Below are 23349 nucleotides of genomic sequence, written 5' to 3' on the forward strand. Positions count from 1 at the left end.
CCTCCATTGAAACCAATGAGTGAAGAAATGCGCATTTACACAAGAGACGCTCATAGATGGATTTTGGATGTTTCAATTTCTCCCATTGAAGTGCATGACACGTTTAGTCAGTATGCTCCGGCAATGTAAAGGAAAGTGTTACAGGTGATGGTTGAGTATTTACAAGATGAATTTATGAAGAAAAAGGTATGTTGTCCCGCAGATTAGATGGTTATTTATAAAAGAGCATTTTCGCCCGATACTGCTTTGACTACTTTGTCACTTGATTTGGCCTTGTTGCTTAATATACGTTTGGATTTGCCTACTTTACAATTAATGATGAGGGAGGTTGCTCCGACATTTGTTCCGAAAGTAGAGATTCCTGCTAATGGTGCCTCAGGAACACCTGCCACCACTATTGAAGCACCTTATGTCTCACAGTTTGTCAATGTCCCGTTTTCTAGACAGGAAGTGAATACCATTAGGCAATCAATTCCAGAGATTACGAAGAATCCAACAGGATTTTATAAAGAACCACGCTGGCTAATATAGATGTGTTGTTTCCCACAATCCTTCCTGCTGATTTATGGAAGCAGATTAAAACTGTAGATGATCAGGCAGGGAATGGTGATACATTGGATGCCTAAGTACGTGCAGATGGGGAAAGGAATGCCGGTAAAAAACCATCACAGGTGATATTGATGTTGCCAGACAGAATAGTGACTAAATTAAAAACTCTGGTTCCTGAAAAAAAGAATCATATGGGATAAGCTTACGGCTTGTATGCAAGGGAAGTCAGGGGGTGCAAATGAGCATTTTTCAGATTTGAGCAAGTATATTTGGATTTTAGTGGTCAAGATTTAAGTACAGTGAAGAGGAAGTGCCAAGTGGCATCCACACTCCTGCCACCCACTTTGTAGTGCCAGGTACATTCACACCCAAATATGTGACATATGAAGAACAGATAAACCATCAGAGAGCCGCAGTCAGGGTCCGCCCAGTGCCTATCAGAGTAACAGCACCTATTGAAGTACCGACAACTAGGAAAACCTGGACAGTAAGGTACCAATTGAGAAAACCATATCTACAGGCAGGACAAAATGACGTTTGTCAGAATGGAATACCCGAAGAAGCCAAGAAGATACTAAAGGAAGACAAATGGTGACGTCATGATAAATCGGACTGACGCACATATAGAAGATATAATGACCTAAGAATACTGACAAAGAAACGAAATATCATAGATAAGTGACATCTTGAGCCTAGGGTGAAACAGTTGATGTCAAGATGCAGAAACATATGCCATATGCACGATGAAGATATTCAGTTTCTTTAAATGTGTACAGATGCAAGAAACCACAAGAAGCAAAGAAAACGTGAAGCTTGCTTATGCTTAGTAGTAAAATAGATTGCAGCAAGTGCCAACTATACATAAATGTACCTCAAAAGCACTTATAGATGAGTAAAAATCCACTATGCACATGAGCAGAATTGAACAAAGGTTACTAAATGTCTCAAGAGGAGAGTGTTGCAGCAAACAAATCAAGAATTAAGACAGAGAGAAACCCAGCTGAAGGTTACCATGCCAAGAAGCCAAGGTTGTATCAGGCTGGAATAGGCCAACAGTGGATTCAATTAAAGAGAAAAAGAACACAGTCTCCGGTTCATAAAGGCCAAGATAAGCCACAGATGGTAGAAGACTGGCAGAATGATATCAAATACACAGAATTACACCAAGAAGAGGTTGATTTCACTGTGTCTGAATCACGTGACAAGGCAGGCAGGAAGGGATGGAACTTTCACACCATATTCCTTAACTTTCTCAGACCAAGAAGCAGACTAGAGGCCAAACTACAAAGAAGTAATTGACACATGACCACTGATGTGATCAATGATTGTAACATAATTGGAGGGAAGCTGGGGTGCAGGCAAACTCCCTGCACCTGGCTGGTTGTTCTGCATACTGCTAGACGTAAGTGGAAAAGTATGAGTGGGATTGATGACAAACCAATCATAGTGGGCCATGTAATCTAAGGTCTTATAGTGAGTAGAACCAATGGGACGTCTACTTTTAGTGACGTTTACAGTGGCCATTTTGAAGCAAGGACTTAGTTGTCCCACTTGACTTTAATTATCCTATCCCCTCTCCCCGTTACTACATACAGTTCACTTGGTAGCAGAGATTAGATGGTTAGATTAGATAAAACACCCATTGTACGTCGACATAAGTAACTTCAGGTCCTCGGCAATATCATGGGTCCTTTGCCATCCGGTTGAAAGAAAGAGAAGCTCCCCGTAGATAGTGGTTAGTTTAATTGAAAATCCTGCAGGTTAGATGTGAAAGGAACTTTGCTTTCCCCCAAGAAGCCCTTCACACTTCTAGGAGCAGCTGATCGAACAAGCTGCATGGAAAGGCGGTAACAAAGGCGGTGATCCCGAGCGTCCGGAGAGGAAAAACATGCGAACGGTGAGTGAAAAATACTGAATGCTTTGTCAAAAAGTTGCATGCCTTAAAAACAAGTAAAGGGAAGGTAACGGAGGGAGGTGGCACAAAAAATAACGTCAGAGTAAGAGTATAATGTATATATAAGGGGAAAATATTGACCCGAGGGGGGCCCAGCAATATAGAGAAAAAGTCTCTTACCTTATCTATCAGGACCCCCTTCATACCCCTGTTCTCAACAGATCCAGAAATCCTGGCACACTCCTACAACAAAGCCATCAAGGCAGCAGTTGAAGACATTGCACCACTAAAAATGCGAAAAGCCAAACCCAAAGGACACACCAATGCTTGGTTCACCAGCGACCTCTTCGCACTGCAAACCAAGAAATGCGCAGCCCTAACACTCTGGCAATCCACCCAAACTGATAAAGAAAAACATGACTTCAAAAATATTGCCAAAGAATACATGCAAGCCATCATTAGAGCAAAAGCCACCTCCTTTGAAACCAGAATCCAAGCAGCACAATCCCATTCCAAAGAATTATTCTCCATCTTTAGGGACCTAAAAACCTCCCACACCCACACCACAGAGCTTTAAAAAAGACAAAACTTGCGACGAAACCCAAGCAGCCATGCTGAACAAAATAAACAAACTCCATACCAAAATTGAATCATCCAGACAAACATTAAAGACCACTCCGCCCCCCACCACCACCGACCTATGCACCACCACCACCCAGGGACCCCTGCGCTCCCTTCTCCTTCAACAAAATTGAATAAACGGACATGATTAACATCATGAAATCCATTAAGCCATCCAATTGCAAAGGTGACACATTCCCAGCTAAAATCATCAAAGAATGTGCCAGTCCACTCGCACCATTCCTCACAGCCTTTGTGAACGCCTCATTTGCCACGGGCAAAGTCCCCTCCTGCCTCAAAGAGGCTTGGGTATGCCCACTTATAAGAAAACCTGCTCTGGACCCATCATTCCCAATAACTACAGGCCCATCGCCACAGTGCCCTTTTTGCTCAAAATACTTGACAAAGTAGCATACCTCCAGGTTAAAAAATTCATTGAAGACAACAAACTCCTTGGGATGCGCCAATCAGGCTTTCACCCAGGACATGGGATGGAAACCGCACTACTGGACCTAAAAAGCCAGATGGATGTGGCTAGAGATGCCAGAACTCTCAGCAGCATTTGACCTTGTTTATCACAAGGTCTTTTGCCACCACCTAACCACCACAGCCAAATTCTCACATTATGCCACAACATGGATATCATCCTTCTTACAAGGTAGAACCATGTAAGTCTTTTCTGACTCTGCATCGGCCTCACCTACCATCATTCTGTGTGGTGTACCACAAGGGTCCTGCATCTCGCCCACCCTCTACAATATTTTTACGCGCCCCCTCTTCCTCATTCTAGACGCATTGGGTATCTCATATACTAATTACGCTGACAATATCAGATCCTCCTTACCCTAACAGGAGATTATGACACTGACTCCAGGACCCTAAATGGCACTTACAACACAATCCAAGCTTGGATGGCAGTAAATGGTCTATGCCTGAACTCTGACAAAACAGAGCTACTCCTTGTTGGTACCAATGAGACATTCAAGAACCTCGACCCCAAGCTCAGCCATTTCAGCATCGACAATATCAGAATCCCAGTTGCTAGTACAGTAAAAACTCTGGTAGTCTACCTTGACTCTAATCTATCGATGACCAGTCATGTCAATGCCATCACTTCTGCGGCGGCCTACCACGCTAAACTTATGACAGCAGCCAGACCATTTCTATGTAAAGAAAACTCCATTACCATTGCACGAGCCATTACAGGCTCAAGATTGGACTATTGCAATGTCCTCTTCTTAGGAACCTCCACAAAAAACATGGCTAAACTACAGGTCATTCAAAATAATGCCCTACATGCAGACCTAGGCATCCCTAAAAGACTGCACATCACAGCTGCAAGGAAAGAAGCCAACTGGCTTCCTATCAAAGAGAGGGTCATCTTCAAAGCCCTTGCACTGACACACAAAGGTATTCACCAAACCGTTTTCACCTACCTCTTTGAAAGAGTCCACCCTATCTCCATAACCAGGCCTACTAGAACGCCCTATGTGAACATGCTCTCAGTGCCCACATTTAAGAGAGTTCGAGCTGATGGCACCAGCTTCCCATACCGAGCAGCCATGCAATGGAATGCCCTGCCACCTACACTTCGAAGTGAAATCTCACGCCTAGTACACACCTGCCTAAATGCCTAAATGCATAATGTAATGTACTGCTTCACCTAAATGCAAAAATGTAATGTACTGCTCCTGTAAATAAGTGTAACTTCAAGTAACAGTGCCACGATGCGTAGGGGCTGCCCTGTGTGCTATACAAATGTAAAAAATAAAATAAATCAAATAAATACCGGGAGTGGCCAAGATAAGATTAGTCGCCCAAGTACCTAGGTTTTAAAGAGCGCTAGAAGAAGCCTTCATTTAAAATCCTGAATTGATAGGATGACATAGAAGACCAGATCGATTAAACATGGTCTGAAAGAAATGGGCTTAAATTCCATGTCGGAAAACAAATTAGGGGCAGGATGCATCTGAGGAAGCAGATGGCATGACATTTGTGTGGCCGGCCGGAGTTTGTCTGTCTGTTTTATGTTTTTTAGTAGATCTATGACGTCATAAGGTAAAATACTTTTTTTAAATAGCATGAAAATTGCACGATTGTAATGATAAGATGTTGCATGGCATGGATTGATGGTTGTAGTTAACAAAAGTAAAAGTGAAATTATTGTTGAAAAAACAGGATTGCGGCTTGCGACGATTGGTGCTTGCTCATATTATTGATCTTGTTTGTGAAACGTAAAGCATAACAAAGTGTTATATAAGGAGAGAACAAACAGGTTAAGCATGGAAGACATTACCCCATTGATACACATGTGCAAACAGCTGCCGAAGCATGGACCCAAGCTTAAACTGTACAGTACAGAATGGGTTAAAGGGACCGCAAACAAAATATTTATGCCATGGCCATAAGGCGGATCGCTATATAAAACGGTCCTGCAGCACATGACGACATAGTTGCATGCCATGTATACTGGCAAAAAGTTAGATAAACGCCTAGCTAGTTTAGAACTTTGGAAAATGTACCAAGAGGAAAAAGAGGAGGAGCCACTATTAGATTGGATATTGAGTATATGCACAGAGGGGGGTAAAGAGCCTTCTGCACCACCCACCCCATCTGAAACAAAAAGTGAAGCTAGTAAAGAGGAAGGATGATACCCATTGAGGGAACTTTAAAAAGCCACGGAATATAGCAACAAGTGATATGAGTCGCCTACGCAAAGTAGTGACGAAAGCAAAGAGAAGGACAGAGAAAGAGATATTACCTCCAAAGTCCCGAAGGACAAGGAGGGACACGAGAAGGAAAAAAGAGACGAAGCACAAGCAAGTACATCTCTAGATACGGGAAGAGAGGTAAAGAGATGACAAGGAGATGAGGATAGGACTGATGAGATGGCATTCACACAGAACAAATGGATGGGGGGTCAGATTTCATTGAAACTTGATGGTAAAGGTTTTGAGGATATGAGACAAGATGAATTACAAAGGAAAGAGAAGGAAAAGGAAAAACGATTGAGAGACGAAGGGGCTAAGAAAAACGATAGGCAGAAACGAGAGCAGTTATATCCTTATGAGCAGGTCAGGAAACAGGAAAAGGCAGAGGAACAAAGAAAAGGCGATGATAAGCAGAGAACAGCTGATGATCAGGATAGATCAGAACAAAGGAGAATAGAAGAAGAACTTAAAAGACGGGAGAAGAGAATTAAAAGACGAAGAGATGAGATAATGTGAAGGGCAAATGAACGAAGAGATGCAAGGAAGCAAGAAGAAGACAGCGTCAGAGAGGAAGCAAGGAAGCATAGAGAGTTTGATGATGAAATAGAACGCACGCAAAGACAGAGAGAACAGGATCTCCAATATCTTGAAAGAGAGGTTAAAAAACCCGATCCAGTAGTAGACTGGGAAGATATAGAAGAATTCTTTCCTGAGTACGATTCATTACCAGGCACGTCTAGGCTAAATATAGAAGATGACTTCAACACCAGAAGCATTGGAGAGACAGTCGATAGACTATCTGATGAGATGGGGCTAGAAAAGGTACCCCAAAGGAGAGGAGAGTATGAGCGTCTTGAGAACACTCAGCTGTACGATACTGAGGACGCCTCCCGAGGTAGCAGAAATAGGGAGCTGTCCTTCGATAGGCTGACTCTAAATAGAAATGAAGAGGGGGAGAGAAGTTGCATGAGTTGGGCACAGACAAAATCAGACACAGAAAGAGAAGAATGTGAAGAAAGAGAAGACGAGAGAAGGAAACGGAATAAGATGGTTGGATTCTAGTGGGTCTGCACCTAAGGCATCGGAGTTAGCCATACAATCAGATTGGCATGAAGGAGTATCATACGGTCAGAGGGGGGTGTCTCCACCACCCTATGTGAGCAGATTAAGGACATTGCCAGGTAGATGGTGATGCAGGATTATTACCCCTATGGTAGGCAGAAAAATGATGAGAGAGGAAAAGGAGTGTCATGTGTCACAGTTCCCTTTACTAGAAAAAGGAGGAACAAGGCCACAATATATACCTTGGCCACACATGGATAGAGAAAACCTGACAATTAAGCTCCCAATGTTGACAACGGGAGCCGGAAAATGGATACATGAGTTAGAAAAAATGACAGGAGGGAACACGTTAGCTATAGGGGATATTAAGGGTCTTTTAATCAACATGCTTGGTGATAGAACTGACGATGTGTGGGCACGTGCAGGTTACCCTGGGGTGACCACAGTTAGTAACAATTGAAAAACAGCGGTATGGAAAGCTCTTCGAGTGCTATACCTGGACACTTCTGATATAGGAGCTATAATGACACGCAAGTGAAGGAGTCAGATGATCCATTGCTTTACATTCAGAATTTCCAAGACGCCTGGGTATTTCAAACTTGTGAATCTTGGGGGAAATCTATACCCGTGTTTTACCATATATTATGCCAAGGGCTGCCAGACCAAGTACAGAAGCAGTTCAAGAAATTGGTAGGGATTGAGGCTAAACCATGGTCTGAAATACAGTTGACCATCGCGCACTATTGCTGATTGCTGCAAGAGAAGAATCACCAAAAGGATGTTGCACGAAAAGGTGAAGAAGCTAAATTAGTGCAGAACAAATTATCAAAGTATGCCATTGAAGGCGCATTGACAACTAATACAGATGGATCAAACATGCAGCCGGCCAATAGCCAAAGACAGTTTGATCTAAGCAATAACGGGTTTTACCCAAGAGGAAGAGGCTTCCGAGGAAGAGGAAGGCAGAGTAATCAGGGAGGTTTTCAAAATAATCAAGGCGGTTTTCAAAATATGCAAGGCGGAAACTAGGATATGCAAAATGGGCAAACAATCAGACGACCGCCAACATGTTGGACGTGTGGGATGACAGGGCATCTAGCACGCACATGCAGAAGTCAAGGAATGGTGTAAAATGACCAATTCACAAGAGGAAGGATGGTTTGTCCACCTGCGGTCTCGCAGCAGGGTGGAAATGGATTTGTGCAGAATCACACAGTGCAGCAGCAAGTGCCACGAGTACAGCAAAGCTTGCAACCACAGCAGAAGGTGAAAAATGTTCTACAGGGGCAGCCTAAACAGTCGCCAATGCAATTTACAAACAACAGGCCCAGGACAGGTACTGAATTCTGTAATAGGAGATGCCACAAGTGATGGGGGAAATCCATTCACTCAGAATGGGACAAGATTATATATGGTTTAAGATTATATATGGACTAGGACAGCTCACTGGGAGACCTGATGTGTTCTATCCTATCAGTGACAACAAAACCTCACGAGGAACCAAGGGTAGATGTCTTTATAGGGGATAAGGAATATTCTCATGTATACGTGAAGACAAGTTTTCTTTGTTCTTTGTCTGGCGATAACATAAATACTCAGGGCTTCACAGGAGCAACAAGTCATGTTCCTTTTACAAAAGAATTTCCAGTTTCCATAGGAGAATGTGACATGAAAGTGCCACTGCTATATTCAAGGCAGGCCCCAGTGAATATATAGAGACGAGACCTAATGACAAAGTTAAACATGACAATCTCGTTCACAGAGAAGGGAATAGTATGTTCAACTCCAGGAATGCATGATTTGAACATGTGCAAAATGATTACAGCATACGCAGGACAAATGACTATGAGAGCTATTCCATTAGAACCTGAAATATTCACATAAGGAGTGCATATGTTAATGTTATGGCTACCGGGCCTTGCAGAAAAAATAATGAGAACCCCAGATGAGTTTCTGTTCAGAACAAGAATACCTATGTATGAGGAAAAGGCAGAAGTGTTTCCCTTAACAATACAAGCAGCCATAGTGTGAGGAGAGATGGCGTTGCTTGATGGTTGTGATGATGAAGGCAGGCAATGGTGCGCAGTAATCGCCATTAGGGAAGGTTACAGATTGACTGACATCACAGATGACGATTTATTTGAAGAAAAAATAGGTTATGATGAAATGACAGTTGAGGTTAATCTCATTTATTGGGTAAAAATGTTCAAAAGAGAGGTGCCTCAGAGATTGATGCTGGAACAAAAACATAGTGCAAATTTTGATGATGACATGGCAAAGGTGCCTGTCTCAGTATGGACAACAGGCCCTTATGACGTAGGCTTACTGAAAGGAGTCGGAGATGTGAAGATTAAATTGAAATCAGGAGCAATAGTACCAAAAGCACGACAGTATCCCATGTCTAGGGAGGCAGATGAAGTGATTTTTAAGACAATTTCTGCCATGATGGAGCAGGGCACCTTAGTGATGTTAGAGTCATCATGCAATACTTCGGTTTATCCGATAAAAAAATCAAAGGGAGGGTCTTGGCATTTAATACAAGATTTAAGGCCAATAAACCAGATAGTAGAATCTGAGTTGCATCTAGTCCCAAACCCGTCCATGATCCTATGTAATATACCCATTGAAGCAAGGTATTTCACAGTGATTGACTTGAAAAATGCATCTCAATCCCATTGCACAAAGACTCACAAGATTTGACATTGTTTACGTTCAGACAAGTTCGTCTGAAAAGCACAAGGCTGCCTCAAGGTTATTGTGAGTCTCCTTCGATTTTCAACAGGGTCCTGCAGATGGACTTAAGCAATGTTGCATTAGAGAGTGTTGTCTTGCATTATGTGGATGACATTCAGCACAACAGAGGAAAAGTGCAGACACAATTCTATTCCGCTATTAACTATACTGACTGAGAAAGGTTATAAAGTTGACAAAGAGAAGTTACAGTATTGTCAACAAAAAGTGCTGTACATAGGCCAGCTGATCTCACATGAAGGGAAAAGGTTTACCCCTGAAAGAGCTGAAGCCATTTCAAAAACAGCCAAGCCAGACCCGATAAAACAAATGCAGAGTTTTCTGGGATTATGTAATTATGTCATGGCATGGGTCTTTGACTACAGTTCTTATTCAAGACCCTTGTTGTAAGCCTTAAAGAAAGCACAGGCAATGAAAGAACAAATTGTGTGGACCGAGACCATGGAAGAAGGGTTTGTTGAACTAAAACAGGCCATTTGCACGGTACCAGTCTTAGGGATCCCCAATTATGCAGAGGAATTTTACCTGTTTTCACATATGAATGGCAGTGTTATGACAGCAGTACTCACACAGAAAACCAAGTTGGGGTACAAGCCCCTTGCATACTAAAGTGGGAATTTAGACCCAGTAACGAGGGGTCACTTCCCGTGTGAACAAAGTTTGACTGCTGCAGCATTTGCCAGAGAGAAAGCTACAAGCATTTTGATGTGATGCCAAATGACGTTATTCGTCGAGCACACATTATTTGCCATTTTAGAGAAACCAAAAGGCACATTAACATCACAGAGAGCTTCTGCTTATGAAGTGGTCATATCAAATCCAACGATTAAAATAGTTTGATGCAAAATAGTGAACCCAGCTATGTTTATAGCAAAGCCCGTCACTGAAGGAGAGCCAATACATGATTGTGCAAACTATGAAGAATTTTATGATGAGATCCCCAGAGTGTAAGAAAATACTTTTGCTAAAGGAGAAATCGTCTTTGTTGATGGTTCTTCGAGGATCGATCAAAACGATGGACAGAGATATACAGGTGCCGCTGTGGTGAAGCACACGGCAAATGGGAAATTTTGAGTACTCCTTAGTGCACGATTACCCTCACACTATTCTTCGCAAGTTGCAGAATTATTGGTGTTGATACTCGCACTCAAGAATCACGCAGACCAGGAAGTAACGGTGTACAGTGACTCTGACTATGTGACATCGACAGTGCACGCAGGCCTACCGTGCTAGAAAAGGAGGGGCTACCTCTGAGTGGATGGCACGCCAGTGCAGCACGCAGCCTTATTGGACAGACTCATTATGGCACTACAACTCGCAGTGTGCATAGCGGTCGTGAAATGCACTGCCCACACAAAAGGGACAGATTTTATCTCACGTGGAAATTAAGCAGCAGACACTGAAGCCAAGCGTGTGGCAACCAAAGACGAAATAATAATGAGTGTGGAAATAGCTGATGTGCATGAGAGAATGATTGTTGCACCAATTGAGCCGGAAGGCTATAGCAATATGGCAAAAACTCAGTTAATGGAGCTCCAAGGAGAAGCACCACAGTAAGAGAAGAACCTATTGAAGTGACAAGGGTGTTCTTTAAACCCTTCCGAAAGCTTGTGGTGACAAGACAGCACTGGTAAACCAGTGATGCCTATAGCCTTATTGTAAATAGCACTGGAACAGTTACAATATCCAGCGCACATGACAAAGGAGAATCTAGCAGCAACAATTGCCGAGGAATGGTTCATACCGAACTTGGCAGAGCATGTTGCATTTTTTATGGTAAACTGTATAATCTCTCAGCAGTTGATGGCTGGAAATACACTAAGTGTGATTAGAGGAGTTATCCCAAGTCCTAATCAGCCTTTTCAGCACTTGCATATCGATTATGTCAATATGATTCAAGTATGTAACAGGTACAGGTATCTAATTGTTGTGGTGTGTCCATTCTCTAGATGGATAGAAGGAGGTCCATGTACACACCCAGACTCTACCTTTGCAGCCAAATTCCTGGTGAGGGAGGTGTTTCCCAGATGGGGAGTGTGTGAAGTGATGAGGTCAGACAATGGTCCTCATTTTGTTAATGCAGTATTTGAACAGATTATCTTGTTGCTTGGTATAAAGCACACGTTTTCTTTGGTGTATCATCCTCAAGGGAATGGAATATGCGAGAAGCTCAATGGATTGTTAAAAGAAAGGATAGCCAAGTTGAAGCTTATTCTGAAGAAGGGATGGCTGCACTTTCTTCCACTGGCACTGTATGCACTCAGAAACCAGCCTGGTTTTGACCACCATCTCATGCCACACGAAATCGGGGTGGGCAGAAGGATGTACACGCCATTAACACCTCGAAATAGAACTAGATGTGATGCTTAGCCAACAGGAGAAGTGTTAGGATTGGAAATGCAAAACTACTTGAATTGCATGACATCTTGTCTTACTGTAATTTCAGGACAGCTGCAGCAACGACAAGAAGGGTGAAGGGCAGTACAGAACACAGAAGGAGATGCTGCAACTGACAAAGTTTCAGAATTATGTGTTGCTCCAATATTCCCTGGGGACATGGTCCTGGTGAGAAATCACACAATAGAAAAGTGGGACGAGCCAAGGTTCAAGGGCCCCTTTAGAGTGGAGGATGTCACACCCTCTGCAGTCAAGTTACAGGGAAGAAGAGCTTGGATCTTCTTGGACGACATCAAGCCATACATCGGAGAAAACCCTCTGCCTGCACCCCACCGTGAAGAGACTACAGACAATGGGGAAGAACCACTGGACGTGCAGACAAGGTCCATGACAAGGAAGAAGGATGCATGACCAGCCAAGCAAAAGGCAAAGAACTTTTGTGCAAAGTTGTGACTTGGTTCTGGACACTCCCTTTGAGCAAAATAAGGGAAGAAGGACATAAAAACACGGACACTCTGTGCATCCTAGTTGCAGGGTGACGAAGAAGAATTGCATGTATAAGCCACAAAATAGCTTGTTGACTTTGAACTTTGGACTGAGGCACACTGAAGCCTTGATAAGAAAAGATATGCCACATTTTGATTGAGGATACATAAATTGGAAGAGAATACAGTATCCTGAGTCTTTCGACACAGAATCCCTATTTGGACTTTCTTATGGTGTCATGCAATAGGGACCTCACCAAAGACATTCTGATCTATTTTGAGCTAGTATTGAGGTCATACCCGACGTTGGTGGGAAGGCTCCTGAAAATAACAGAGTTTCTTCAAGATCCTGAAAACAAAAAGACAATAAGGAGGCTTCTCACAGTGATTGCAGAGCAGTTTCTATTACTCCGGAGTACAGCAAGGACAAGACAAATGTCCCTTTCACAGGAGAATAGCAGACTAGCCAGTAATGTATTTTTTTGCTTAATTGTAGACTTTCCAGAACTTGTGGGGAGACATGCCAATGTCGACGTCCCCACTTTTATCAGAGACCCAGCTAACACTACACATCTGAGTATGCTCCTGCATTGTATTGTAATGCAGGTTGACCTTTTCGAGTCAGCATCAGAATCACAGGAGAAGAGTGTAAACTTTCCTTCGAGGGACAGGACGTAAAGGTGTTGCCAAGGACTTCAAATTTGTTTATGCTGACAAAGAACCAACATGTTGTCTGGAGTGAAACAGATTAGAGGCATAGACTGGGAATTGGTTTACATGGAACATGCAAATTAAGACTTGCTGAACTTATTGCCTCATTTGGAACTTTTGTGAATGGACAAAGAACTGTTTCCAGAGACAAGAGACAGTCTATTATTCGGACAAAGAGGATAATCAGTCCAGTATTTGTGACCTGCAAGCAGAGACAGCAGAATCCAAATAAAGTGGCAATGTTTAACATGTATTAAAGAATTAGTTTTGCTTCCTTAAATGATTGAGGTGGGAAACCAGAACAGCAACGTTGTAATCCCCCAGGAGGAAAGGCATTCATATTGGCCCAGGAATAAATGCTGTAAATTGGCGTATAAGTGTATCATTTACACATGCATTGTGTTCATTATCATATTACTGTCATTGACTATTAGAACTGCAGTTTTCATCGGTGCACAAAGTGTTCAGATTCCCGTGCACCCACCTAATGATGTACACATGAAACCTACAAAGGTGCCCAGACCTTACATATTCATTCAAGTTCCTAGAAAGAATGATAGAGTGATTAAACTTGAGATGGATGTGATAAACAATGACAGACACACAACACTTGTGGTAACAAATTAATTGAAACGCCGGAGACAGGGTCGGCAAGGTAAACCCGAGAAGGGGTTGATGAAAGGTGTACATGCACAAATATTGAGTACATACACAACAGATCTAATGTCAATGACTGCAGAATCACATTCCAGAAAATGGGGAGAGTTTGGACAGAACTCAACAAGAAGCTTTTTTCCAAAGGGTGTTATAAGACACATTTAAAAGGAACTGTTAAGGAGACAAATGACTCTATAGAATGAACAAACAGAGACAGTACCGATGAGTATGCCTGATTCAGTGATGAAAGGGTCAAGCTCAAGTCCTGCAATACAATCACGTGCAAAGATAATGGCTGAATCAATATGGACGTTCATAAAGAGACTGGAGGACAAGGAAAGACTTACCAGGCTTCCTCCTACTCAAATGATACAGATGAAAATGCCCAGATCATTGATGGAGATGATGAGAATCCTCCAGCAAGAAGAAGCTATATGGATGTGTTCAAACATGTGGTTATAGCAAACTGCAGAAATACCTTAAGAATTAGAAGAAACACACAAGAAGACAATAACGAGTTGAATGATTACCTGGACAGCACAGCACACTTGGGAAACAACATATGGTACAAACATATGAAGGAAGTTGGAAGACGGAATTCAGAGTAAGAATGCTTTGTTTGTGCACTCCTACCCTACAGCATGAGGAAGTCAAAGATCTTCGTAGCTGTTGAAATAGATGTCAAGACAGCGCACTGCCTATCACATTTAGCAATGTCCACGGCCAGAGGCCAGTTCATGGGAAGTGATGCTTTACTCAAATGGGCAACTGAATCAACTGACCCAGATGAAGATGATTATGTCCAAGACATAAAGATGAGAAACAATGGCAAAACAAAGAACATTGTGATCAGATATGCGAAGCCTGGAGTTAAAGGAGCAGAGATCAGAAGAGAAACAAACAAAAAGCTGAACGTCAAAGGGAAATCTACAGAAGAAGCTCGAAGATGGAAGGACAGAGGTCAAATGCAAATTTGGGGAACAGTGCTTTCTCCAGAACGATGGGAGAAAGGAGTAATGATCTGCAGAGCATGGATGATCATTGAATACTGTAAAGAAACAATTGAAAATGCACAGATGATGTGCAAACCATTATGGCTGAGACTTGCAAGACTGCTAACATGGGTCGACGAAGACGAGGACCCCTACAGATAGTGCCATTGAAGAATTCCAAACTGTGCTTAAGAAACAATGGTACAAGAAAAATGGGAGAAAATCAGAACTGTGGACAAATGTTCCATGCTACAGGAATGATGCAAGTAACAGCAGTGGTCATGGATCATTATTGGGCCTGTGGATCCAAAGCATATATCAGATTGCCGAAGAATTGGGGAGGTATATGCACATTGGTGAATGTCCATGTTCCAGCATTGGTGATTCCAAGAGGTGATATGAATATTAACAGTTTCCCGAAAGCAGATGCTCACCTGAGGAAGAATTGATTTGTGGAACTGATAACCAGGATGAAGAGAGAAAACAACGTATCTGCCAAATCGATAGAAGCCTTTGATGCAATCCCATATGAACATAGGTTGTTCAGCTTAACCTCATCAGTGTTCACTGTCAAGGGTTTTGACCCATGTTGAATCCTTAGACTGCGTAGATGTGGGGATGAGCTGTCGCCGCCCATTATTCTATCCCAGAACAAACTAAATCAATAGTCTGGGTGGATGTGGGGATGAGCTGTCGCCGCCCACATTCACGCCAGAATCCAGGAGAACAGCGCAGTTGGCAAAAGACCACTCCAAAGATACAACCTTCTTGTGGGGGGGTTCCACACCACCACTCTACTGTAAGGATGCCATCAAAACAATGTTAAGCAAGGGTCCTATACTATCAAGCAAAAGACCACTCTATTGAAATGCAGTAATTCAAGACAGATCCCAAAAATGGATGCAATACCGGTACTCACCACTATCAGAAAGCCGGCATTTTAAAACCACCAGACTTTTGTGTAAAACTGAACAAATGAACCGAAACCAGGCCAAGGAAAGACTTGCTAAGAGGTGGATACAATGTAAAACTATATTCTGAAATGACTTGAAGGAAGTAATTGTTTAATGTATATGTAAAAAGTGTAAGTTTGATTTAAACTGGGAACTAAAGTGACATTTAGCTGAATTCTGCCTGACAACTGCCCCCGACAGGAGAAACCTGTTCAGCCACTCTTCCCAGGCCTAGCTGCCTCCTGCTTTCCCACCAAAAGGAGATGACACCTCTCTGATTAGATTAGGGGAGGGGCACCTGCAGGAGGTTGAACAAAGCCTTGTCCTGGACTCAAGCAAATTTTATATTGGGGGGGGCCGTAAAGTGGCTTCCTCTTGGAGGAAGTGGGAGGAGAAGTGCCTCTGGGAGCCACCCGAGCTGGAGGCGGGGGCAGACAGAAGCTTCCCCCATGTGCTTTGGAACCTAAAACACACATCTGGGCCAGAGCATAATTTTAAAAAAGATGGATAATTCATAGTACGGACTTGTCAGAATTATATAAGTGATATCATTATTCTTGTGATTTTTCTGTGCACGTGTAAAGAGGCGTTAGGACCCTGTGGTGTATTCTGGGGGGTTGCTAGCAGAAAATAGGGTCTTACTCGAAATGTCTGCATGTTAAAAATCTGACACTTCATCAATTAATGTCCATACTCCTTGCGCACATTTGTGTAATTTTTGGTAAATGTCCGATATTGACAAACCAGTCAAAAAGCGCAAAATGTCATTTTTGAATGCAAGCCCCCAGGAAGATCAGAGGCGGACAAGCATGGACAATAAGGAATGTATAATGTGCACATGTAATTTCAACAAATTGTGTATCTGGGAAATATGTATTTGAATCAAATATAGATTTGTGTGCAAATTGACCAGGGGAGGATCCTCTGGCCCATAAACAGACCTCATCACTCTGACTCACAACCCAATTCCCCCAATCATGGGAGAAGGGAGAATTGGGCCAATGACAAGTAGAGAGGGGCAGGCTCAGTTATGCTACGCACACACCCACTTCCAAAACACATAAAAAGAGACTGCTGGGACAGGTAGAGACATTCATTTTCCATTTCTGCGGAGCATTTTGACGGACGACATCCCATCCAGACAGAGACCAGAACCAGAGACCCATAGACTACAGAACTTTGAACCTAGAAGGCCCACTGCAAGCAAACGTATTATCAGCAGGCCTTCAGAATCTAGCAAACCTAACCAAACTATTCAACAGCCGGGCGAGCTGTCTGAATTATTTGCCAAGAACTTTTGCCAGTACCTAGAAAGCAGTGTTACATCCAGAATCCACTTGATCCGGACCGGAAAGCAGAGCAGTATCCAGAACCAGAGGCCGCTGTATCCAGAGAGGCTAGACCAGCAGAGCAGAGCTGACCCAGACGCTGTGAGCAGAACCGCCCGAAGTCCAGTTCAGTTGACCAGATCCGTGACGAGCCCATTCATTTCAAAATTAGGAGTGAGTATCTGCCAGAACTGTGCAGAACCCAATCTCTTAGTTAAAATAATCTAATCCAAACTATTTTAACCTAATTAGAACAGCCTCCTAGAAATCGTGTCATCTGTCATTTTTAAAGCTGCACAACTGTCACCTGTCAATTCTGCAGCTGCAAGCTGTCACCTGTCAATTTGAGTTTTACTTTAAATCCGAAAATCTACCTTTCCAACGAACCTAGAACCGACTTCCTACTCCTTATACTTTTACCACAATTGCGATTTATGCACTCGCAAAATTTACCGCGATTTGCAAATTTGGCCTGATTTCGTCATCTGTAAAAAGATAGCCGCTTTTTGCCTGAACTGCTAAAATTTGTTTGCAACCTAATAACCATCCCTGAACCAATTTAAAGTGTCTACCACTCACCCTGAACCTCCTATAGGGAATTAAAAGCAATTTTAGCATTTTTCACTTCCTTGCCACCACATTGTAAAGCACTCTTGCCCGTGTTTTAAAAAGCATACCTGTTGTCTAAGCTTGCTGGGGGGAACTGAATTCCATATTGTATTTGATTGTATTCCTGAAGACTGTGTGTGTTACTTCCAGCTTCTTGCATTGCATATAGGCGGGGGGGGTGAATTGCCACCAGGGGAAAAGTGAACATATTATCTCTTGTGAAACCATATCCGTTTATTTTCTGTACTGCATTTATTCCACCTTGCATTTCATTGAAACCATAAAACATTTCAGCTACCTCATCCTCTATACTACTTCTAAGTAACCAAATCAGTTTACCAGTAGAACATTATCCATTGTTGTTCACTGTCATATTTTAAGTGTGATATCCAATATTAATTTATTGTGTGATAGATATATATTGTTATATTTCTCAAATAAACCTTTTCAATTTGCAAAACAGACCTACTTCTTGGCTCAGTGGGGTCAGGGGGATTCTAAGAGAGGGGTGTTATATAAGGGTTGTCATCCAGAGTACATGAACTGGACCTAAAAATATATCAATAAGGGTTTCCCTCAGCATCCCAGACTAGGCATTGACTTAGCTGTAGTGTTGAAGTGAAGTCGCTTAACATCACGACAATACATATGCCAAGAATTCAGGTTGAAGCAGATACTAAATGGTTGCAGATAATCAAATGGGAGTTAGTGCAGACTATCAACACAACCATAAAGGGATTTAATGCAATTAAGGAAGAGTTAAGAGCGATTCGACTAATGACGCTCCAGAACAGATATGTCCTAGACATGATCACAGCTATGGCTGGAGGTGTTTGTGAAAAAATCGGAGAACCATGTTGTACATTTATACCGTCACGCGATGACGAAAATGGAACCTTAACAGAAGCCATAGATATGCTGACAAAAATACAGAATCAGATGATAGATGAAGTTGATGAAGTCGATGATGACGATTGGTTTGGATCACTGTTTTCATGGGTTCCACAATGGATGGTGGATGCATTCAAGTTCCTAGGAGCCCTGTTGGTGATGATATTGCTTGGATTCTGTATAAACAAACTGATAAACCTGCAAAAAAGGCCATAGGGATGAAAATCATGATTGATGTTGAGACAGGATGGAAGCCTAAGGACCTGACTGACTAACAAATAAGAGACTTTGTGAAGGCCATCATTTATGCACCAGAATGAACAAAGTTTCAGTATCCGAAGAAACATAGAATTATGTGGAAAAATTGATCTATTGCAATTCAACTGAAGAATGTCCACTAATGACATGAAACAAAGATGAGCATGTGAGAACAGCAGGATGCTTGAAGGGTGTCATAAAGATATGAACCCCAAAGAAGCATTTCTTCAGCCCTAATGTCTAGATCCAGAGGATGAAAGAAAAGTGAATGCAAAGAAAGAAGTGAGAGTGGTCGATGAATCGTTCCGAGGGAGGAGTGAAGAGGAAGTGCCAAGTGTCATCCACACTCCGGCTACCCCCTTCGTAGTGCCAGGTATGTTCACGGCAAAATATGTGACGTATGACGAACAGATAAACCATCAGAGAGCCGCAGTCAGGATCTGCCCAGTGCCTATCAGAGAAACAGCACCTATTGAAGTACCGACACCTAAGATAACCTGGACAGTATGGTACCCATTGAGAAAACCATATCTACAGGCAAGACAAAATGACGTTTGTCAGAATGGAATACCTGAAGAAGCCAAGAAGATACTAAAGGAAGATGAATGGTGATGTCATGATAAATCGGACTGACACACATATAGAAGATATAATGACCTAAGCATACTGACAGAGAGACGAAATACCATGGATAAATGACATCTTGAGCCTAAGGTGAAACAGTTGATATCAAGATGCAGAAACCTATGCCATATGCACGATGAAGATATTCAGTTAGTTTAAAAGTGTACAGATGCAAGAAACTGCAAGAAGAAAAGAAACCATGAAGCTTGCTTATGCTTAGTAGTAAAATAGATTGCGGCATGCGCCAACTATACATATATACCTCATAAGCACTTTATAGATGAGTAAAAATCCACTACGCACATGAACAGAATTGAACAAAGGATGCTAAATGTCTCAAGAGGAGAGTGTTGCAGCAAACAAATCGAGAATTAAGATGGAGAGAAACCCAGCTGAAGGTAACCATGCCAAGAAGCCAAGGTCGTATCGGGCTGGAATAGGCCAACAGTGGATACAATTAAAGAGAAAAAGAACAGAGTATCCTGTTCAGAAAGGTAAACGATAAACCACAGATGGTAGAAGACTGGCAGAATTAAATCAAAAACACAAAATTGCATGAAGAAGAGGTCAATTTCACGGTGGCCAAATCACGTGACAAGGCAGGCAGGAAGGGATGATACTTTCACACCTACGCATGGATCCCTGCCATACCCATACTCCTTAACATTCTCAGACCAAGAAGCAGACTTGAGGCCCAACAACAAAAGAAGTAATTGACATACGACCACTGAGGTGATGAATGATTGTAAAATAATTGAAGGGAAGCTGGGGTGCAGACAAATTCCCTCCACCTGGCTGGTTGTTCTGCATGCTGCTAGATGTAAGTGGAAAAGTATGAGTGGGGTTGATGCAAACCCAATCATAGTGGACTGTGTAATCTAGGGTCCTATAGTGAGTAGAACCAATGGGATGTCATACTTTTAGTGACATTTATAGTGGCCATTTTGAAGGAAGGGCTTAGATGCCCCACCTGACATTGATTATCCAATCCCCTCTCCCTGTTACTACGTACAGTTATAGTACCTATGTTAAATCACATTGCATTTTAGGGTTTTAAGATTGCGCATCAGTGATGATGAGTTTTTGATATAAACACTGTGTTTTTTCTGAAATTAAGTGGAGTTGAAGCGAGAAGGAAGATGGAGCGGTTGCTGATGTTCATTGAACTCCCTGTGTTTTGTACTTGTCATTAAACGATAGTTATTTGATGCAAGAGTACAAATCTGCATCCCCATCTCTCTGGAGGATTCAGCTACTCATCTTAAAGGGCTATTCGGAGACCCCAGTCAAATGGGGCGGCCGAGGTCCATCCAGTTCAACAGAGCTAGGAAAGAGGCTATTTGTTGATAAATGTGTGCCTGGATCGTTGCCTGAAATCCAATCAAAGATCATGACTTATGAGAGTGAGTGACAAGTGAAATCACAAACTGAAGTGTCACACATGGCTCAGTATTAGGAAAATAGGGTTAATACAGAGAAGGAGAAGGTGGAAAAGAAGAAAGGATACATGAAGACTAGAGTGTTATTGCAGCAGACAGCTAGAGGAGCCAGCGGTGGGAATACAGAGTTCAGAGCCCAATTTACACCACAGGGTGGCACACAACTGGGTCCCGTACACATAAACCAGTGTGCATATTGTAGACAGGAGGGTCATTGGCGAGCACAATGCCCGATCCTATAGCAGAGATCAAATAGTATTTATGGTGCCATGGGTAGACGATCCAGAGGCCGTCCTGGAATAGGGGGTCCTGGTAGAAATCAGTTTGCACAGAACCAACCGACACCATCACAAGATAAACAGCAACAGAGTGTTAATAGTGGGAATATTTTTGATTTTGCGTCTGACCATATATTGTTCATTTAGGACAGCCCGAAGCAGGGTCTGGAACCAATACCTATTCCCGTAGATTAGAAAGGGCTCTACATTGAAATGAAGGTGGGGAATGCAGAGCATCTCTTCTTGATAGACACAGGAGCACACAAGTGTTCTACTGATCATTCACATGTTCCAGATATTCCACTGTCAGGGCAGAACAACATTTCTGTAGGGTTATCTGGTATGCCAGTGGTTAGTCCAGTCTCTCGCCCAGTACCAATTTCATTGGGACCATTTACTGATTCTTGTTCATTTCTATTGACAACAAATTATGTCAAAAATGTGTTGGGATTAAATTCATTAAAGAAATTGAATGCTGTGATTTACTGTTCTCCAGATGGAGTGTACTTAACGATTTCGCCCCAACAAACTTCTGTTCCACAATTTTTGTCTATGCCTTTACCAACTAAATTGAATTAGGGTCTGACATGTTTATGGGCAGATAATGACAATGATGTTGGAATTTTACAGGTTGAGCCAGTTAAAATTGTGTTGAAACCAGGTGTTAAATTGCTGCATATACCGCAAGATATAAAATTTCAGTCGAAGGTGAACAGGCTTTGAAAAGTATTATTTGTGATTTTGTTCACCGAGGTGTAATTGAAGAAATTGCGGGCAGTGTGGGTAATAATCCAATTTTACCAGTCTATAAGAAAGGGGATAATGCGATTTCTTTTCATTTTATTATTAATTTTCGCAAAATTAATAAGGTGGTTGCTCCACAGTTTCCGCTTTTACCCAATGTCACCACAATTCTGACTATGATTCCAGCCATGGCTACACATTTTAGTGTCATGGATTTGAAAAACGCTTTCTTTAGTATTCATGTGCATGTTGACAGCAGATATTTGTTCGCGTTCACCCTACGGGGACGCTTGTTGACATTTACTCATGTGCCGCAAGGGTACACTGAGAGTCTAAGTATCTATAGTAGAGAGTTGAAAGAGCAGCTTGATACACTCGAGTTGCCTTTCACTTGCACATTGTTGCAATATTTTGAAGATCTACTTCTTACTGCTGATTCTGAAGATGCTTGCAAAGTGGGCATTGTGTTGCTGCTAATTCATGTTGCAGAACATGAGCATAATGCTTCATTGAAGAAGTTTCAGGATTGTCAACACGAGGTCGCCTCTTTGGACTATCTCCTGTCGAAGGAGGGAAAAAGACTGACACCTGAACAGATACAAAGCATCTCTGATATGTCTGTTCCAAATTGATGGCGGGGCACATCATGCAGCCCTCCCTAGGGCTCCTACGAAGGGCTGCATGAGGTGCCCCCCCATTCAGGGTGGGTTTGAGGGCCACCACAAAATAAATGTTGGACAGGCCCCCCAATGGTTGGGGCAGTAAGTTTTACGCACGCTGGGGGCAGTTTGGCACACTAATGTGCCCATCTGCGCAAAGGGAAGTTGGGTAGACAAAGACATGGCCTACTGTTCTGTGTTCCCACACGTGTCCCGACGAAAACGGTACTCACATGTGTGGGTGCACCTACCTAGGCTCAAAGGGGAAAGCCTAAAACACAGCTAACCACAAGTCTTTTTGCACAGCAGATGTTTGAGAGCTGTAGCTTCTGCTGCTGCATCCATGAAACAAAGTGAGGGTATGGTTTTAGATCACTCTTTAACCGTGCTGGTACCCCACTCCGTAGACATTCTATTAAACAGACCGCAGACACAACATCTCACATCAGCTCGACTAACAAGGTTCAAGCTTATTCTGTTTGCTCCGCAAATTCAAATTAAGAGATGTTGTTCATTGAATCCGGCTGAACTATTGCCTTCTCCACAAGAGAAGGATTACAGTGAAGAAACGTCACATGATTGCCTCTTTATTACAGAACAATAAACAAAGGGCAAAATTGATTTAATTGATACACCTTTAAAGAATCCTCAAGGGGAGCTATTCTCTGATGGCTCCTGTTTTAAACTACCGATATTACATCTACCGTTGCTTTTGCAATCAACACATTAAGCACTA

This window comes from Ambystoma mexicanum, chromosome 3q, assembly GCF_040938575.1.
Source record: "Ambystoma mexicanum isolate Mex_15411 chromosome 3q, UKY_AmexF1_1, whole genome shotgun sequence".
NCBI classification, from domain to species: domain Eukaryota; kingdom Metazoa; phylum Chordata; class Amphibia; order Caudata; family Ambystomatidae; genus Ambystoma; species Ambystoma mexicanum.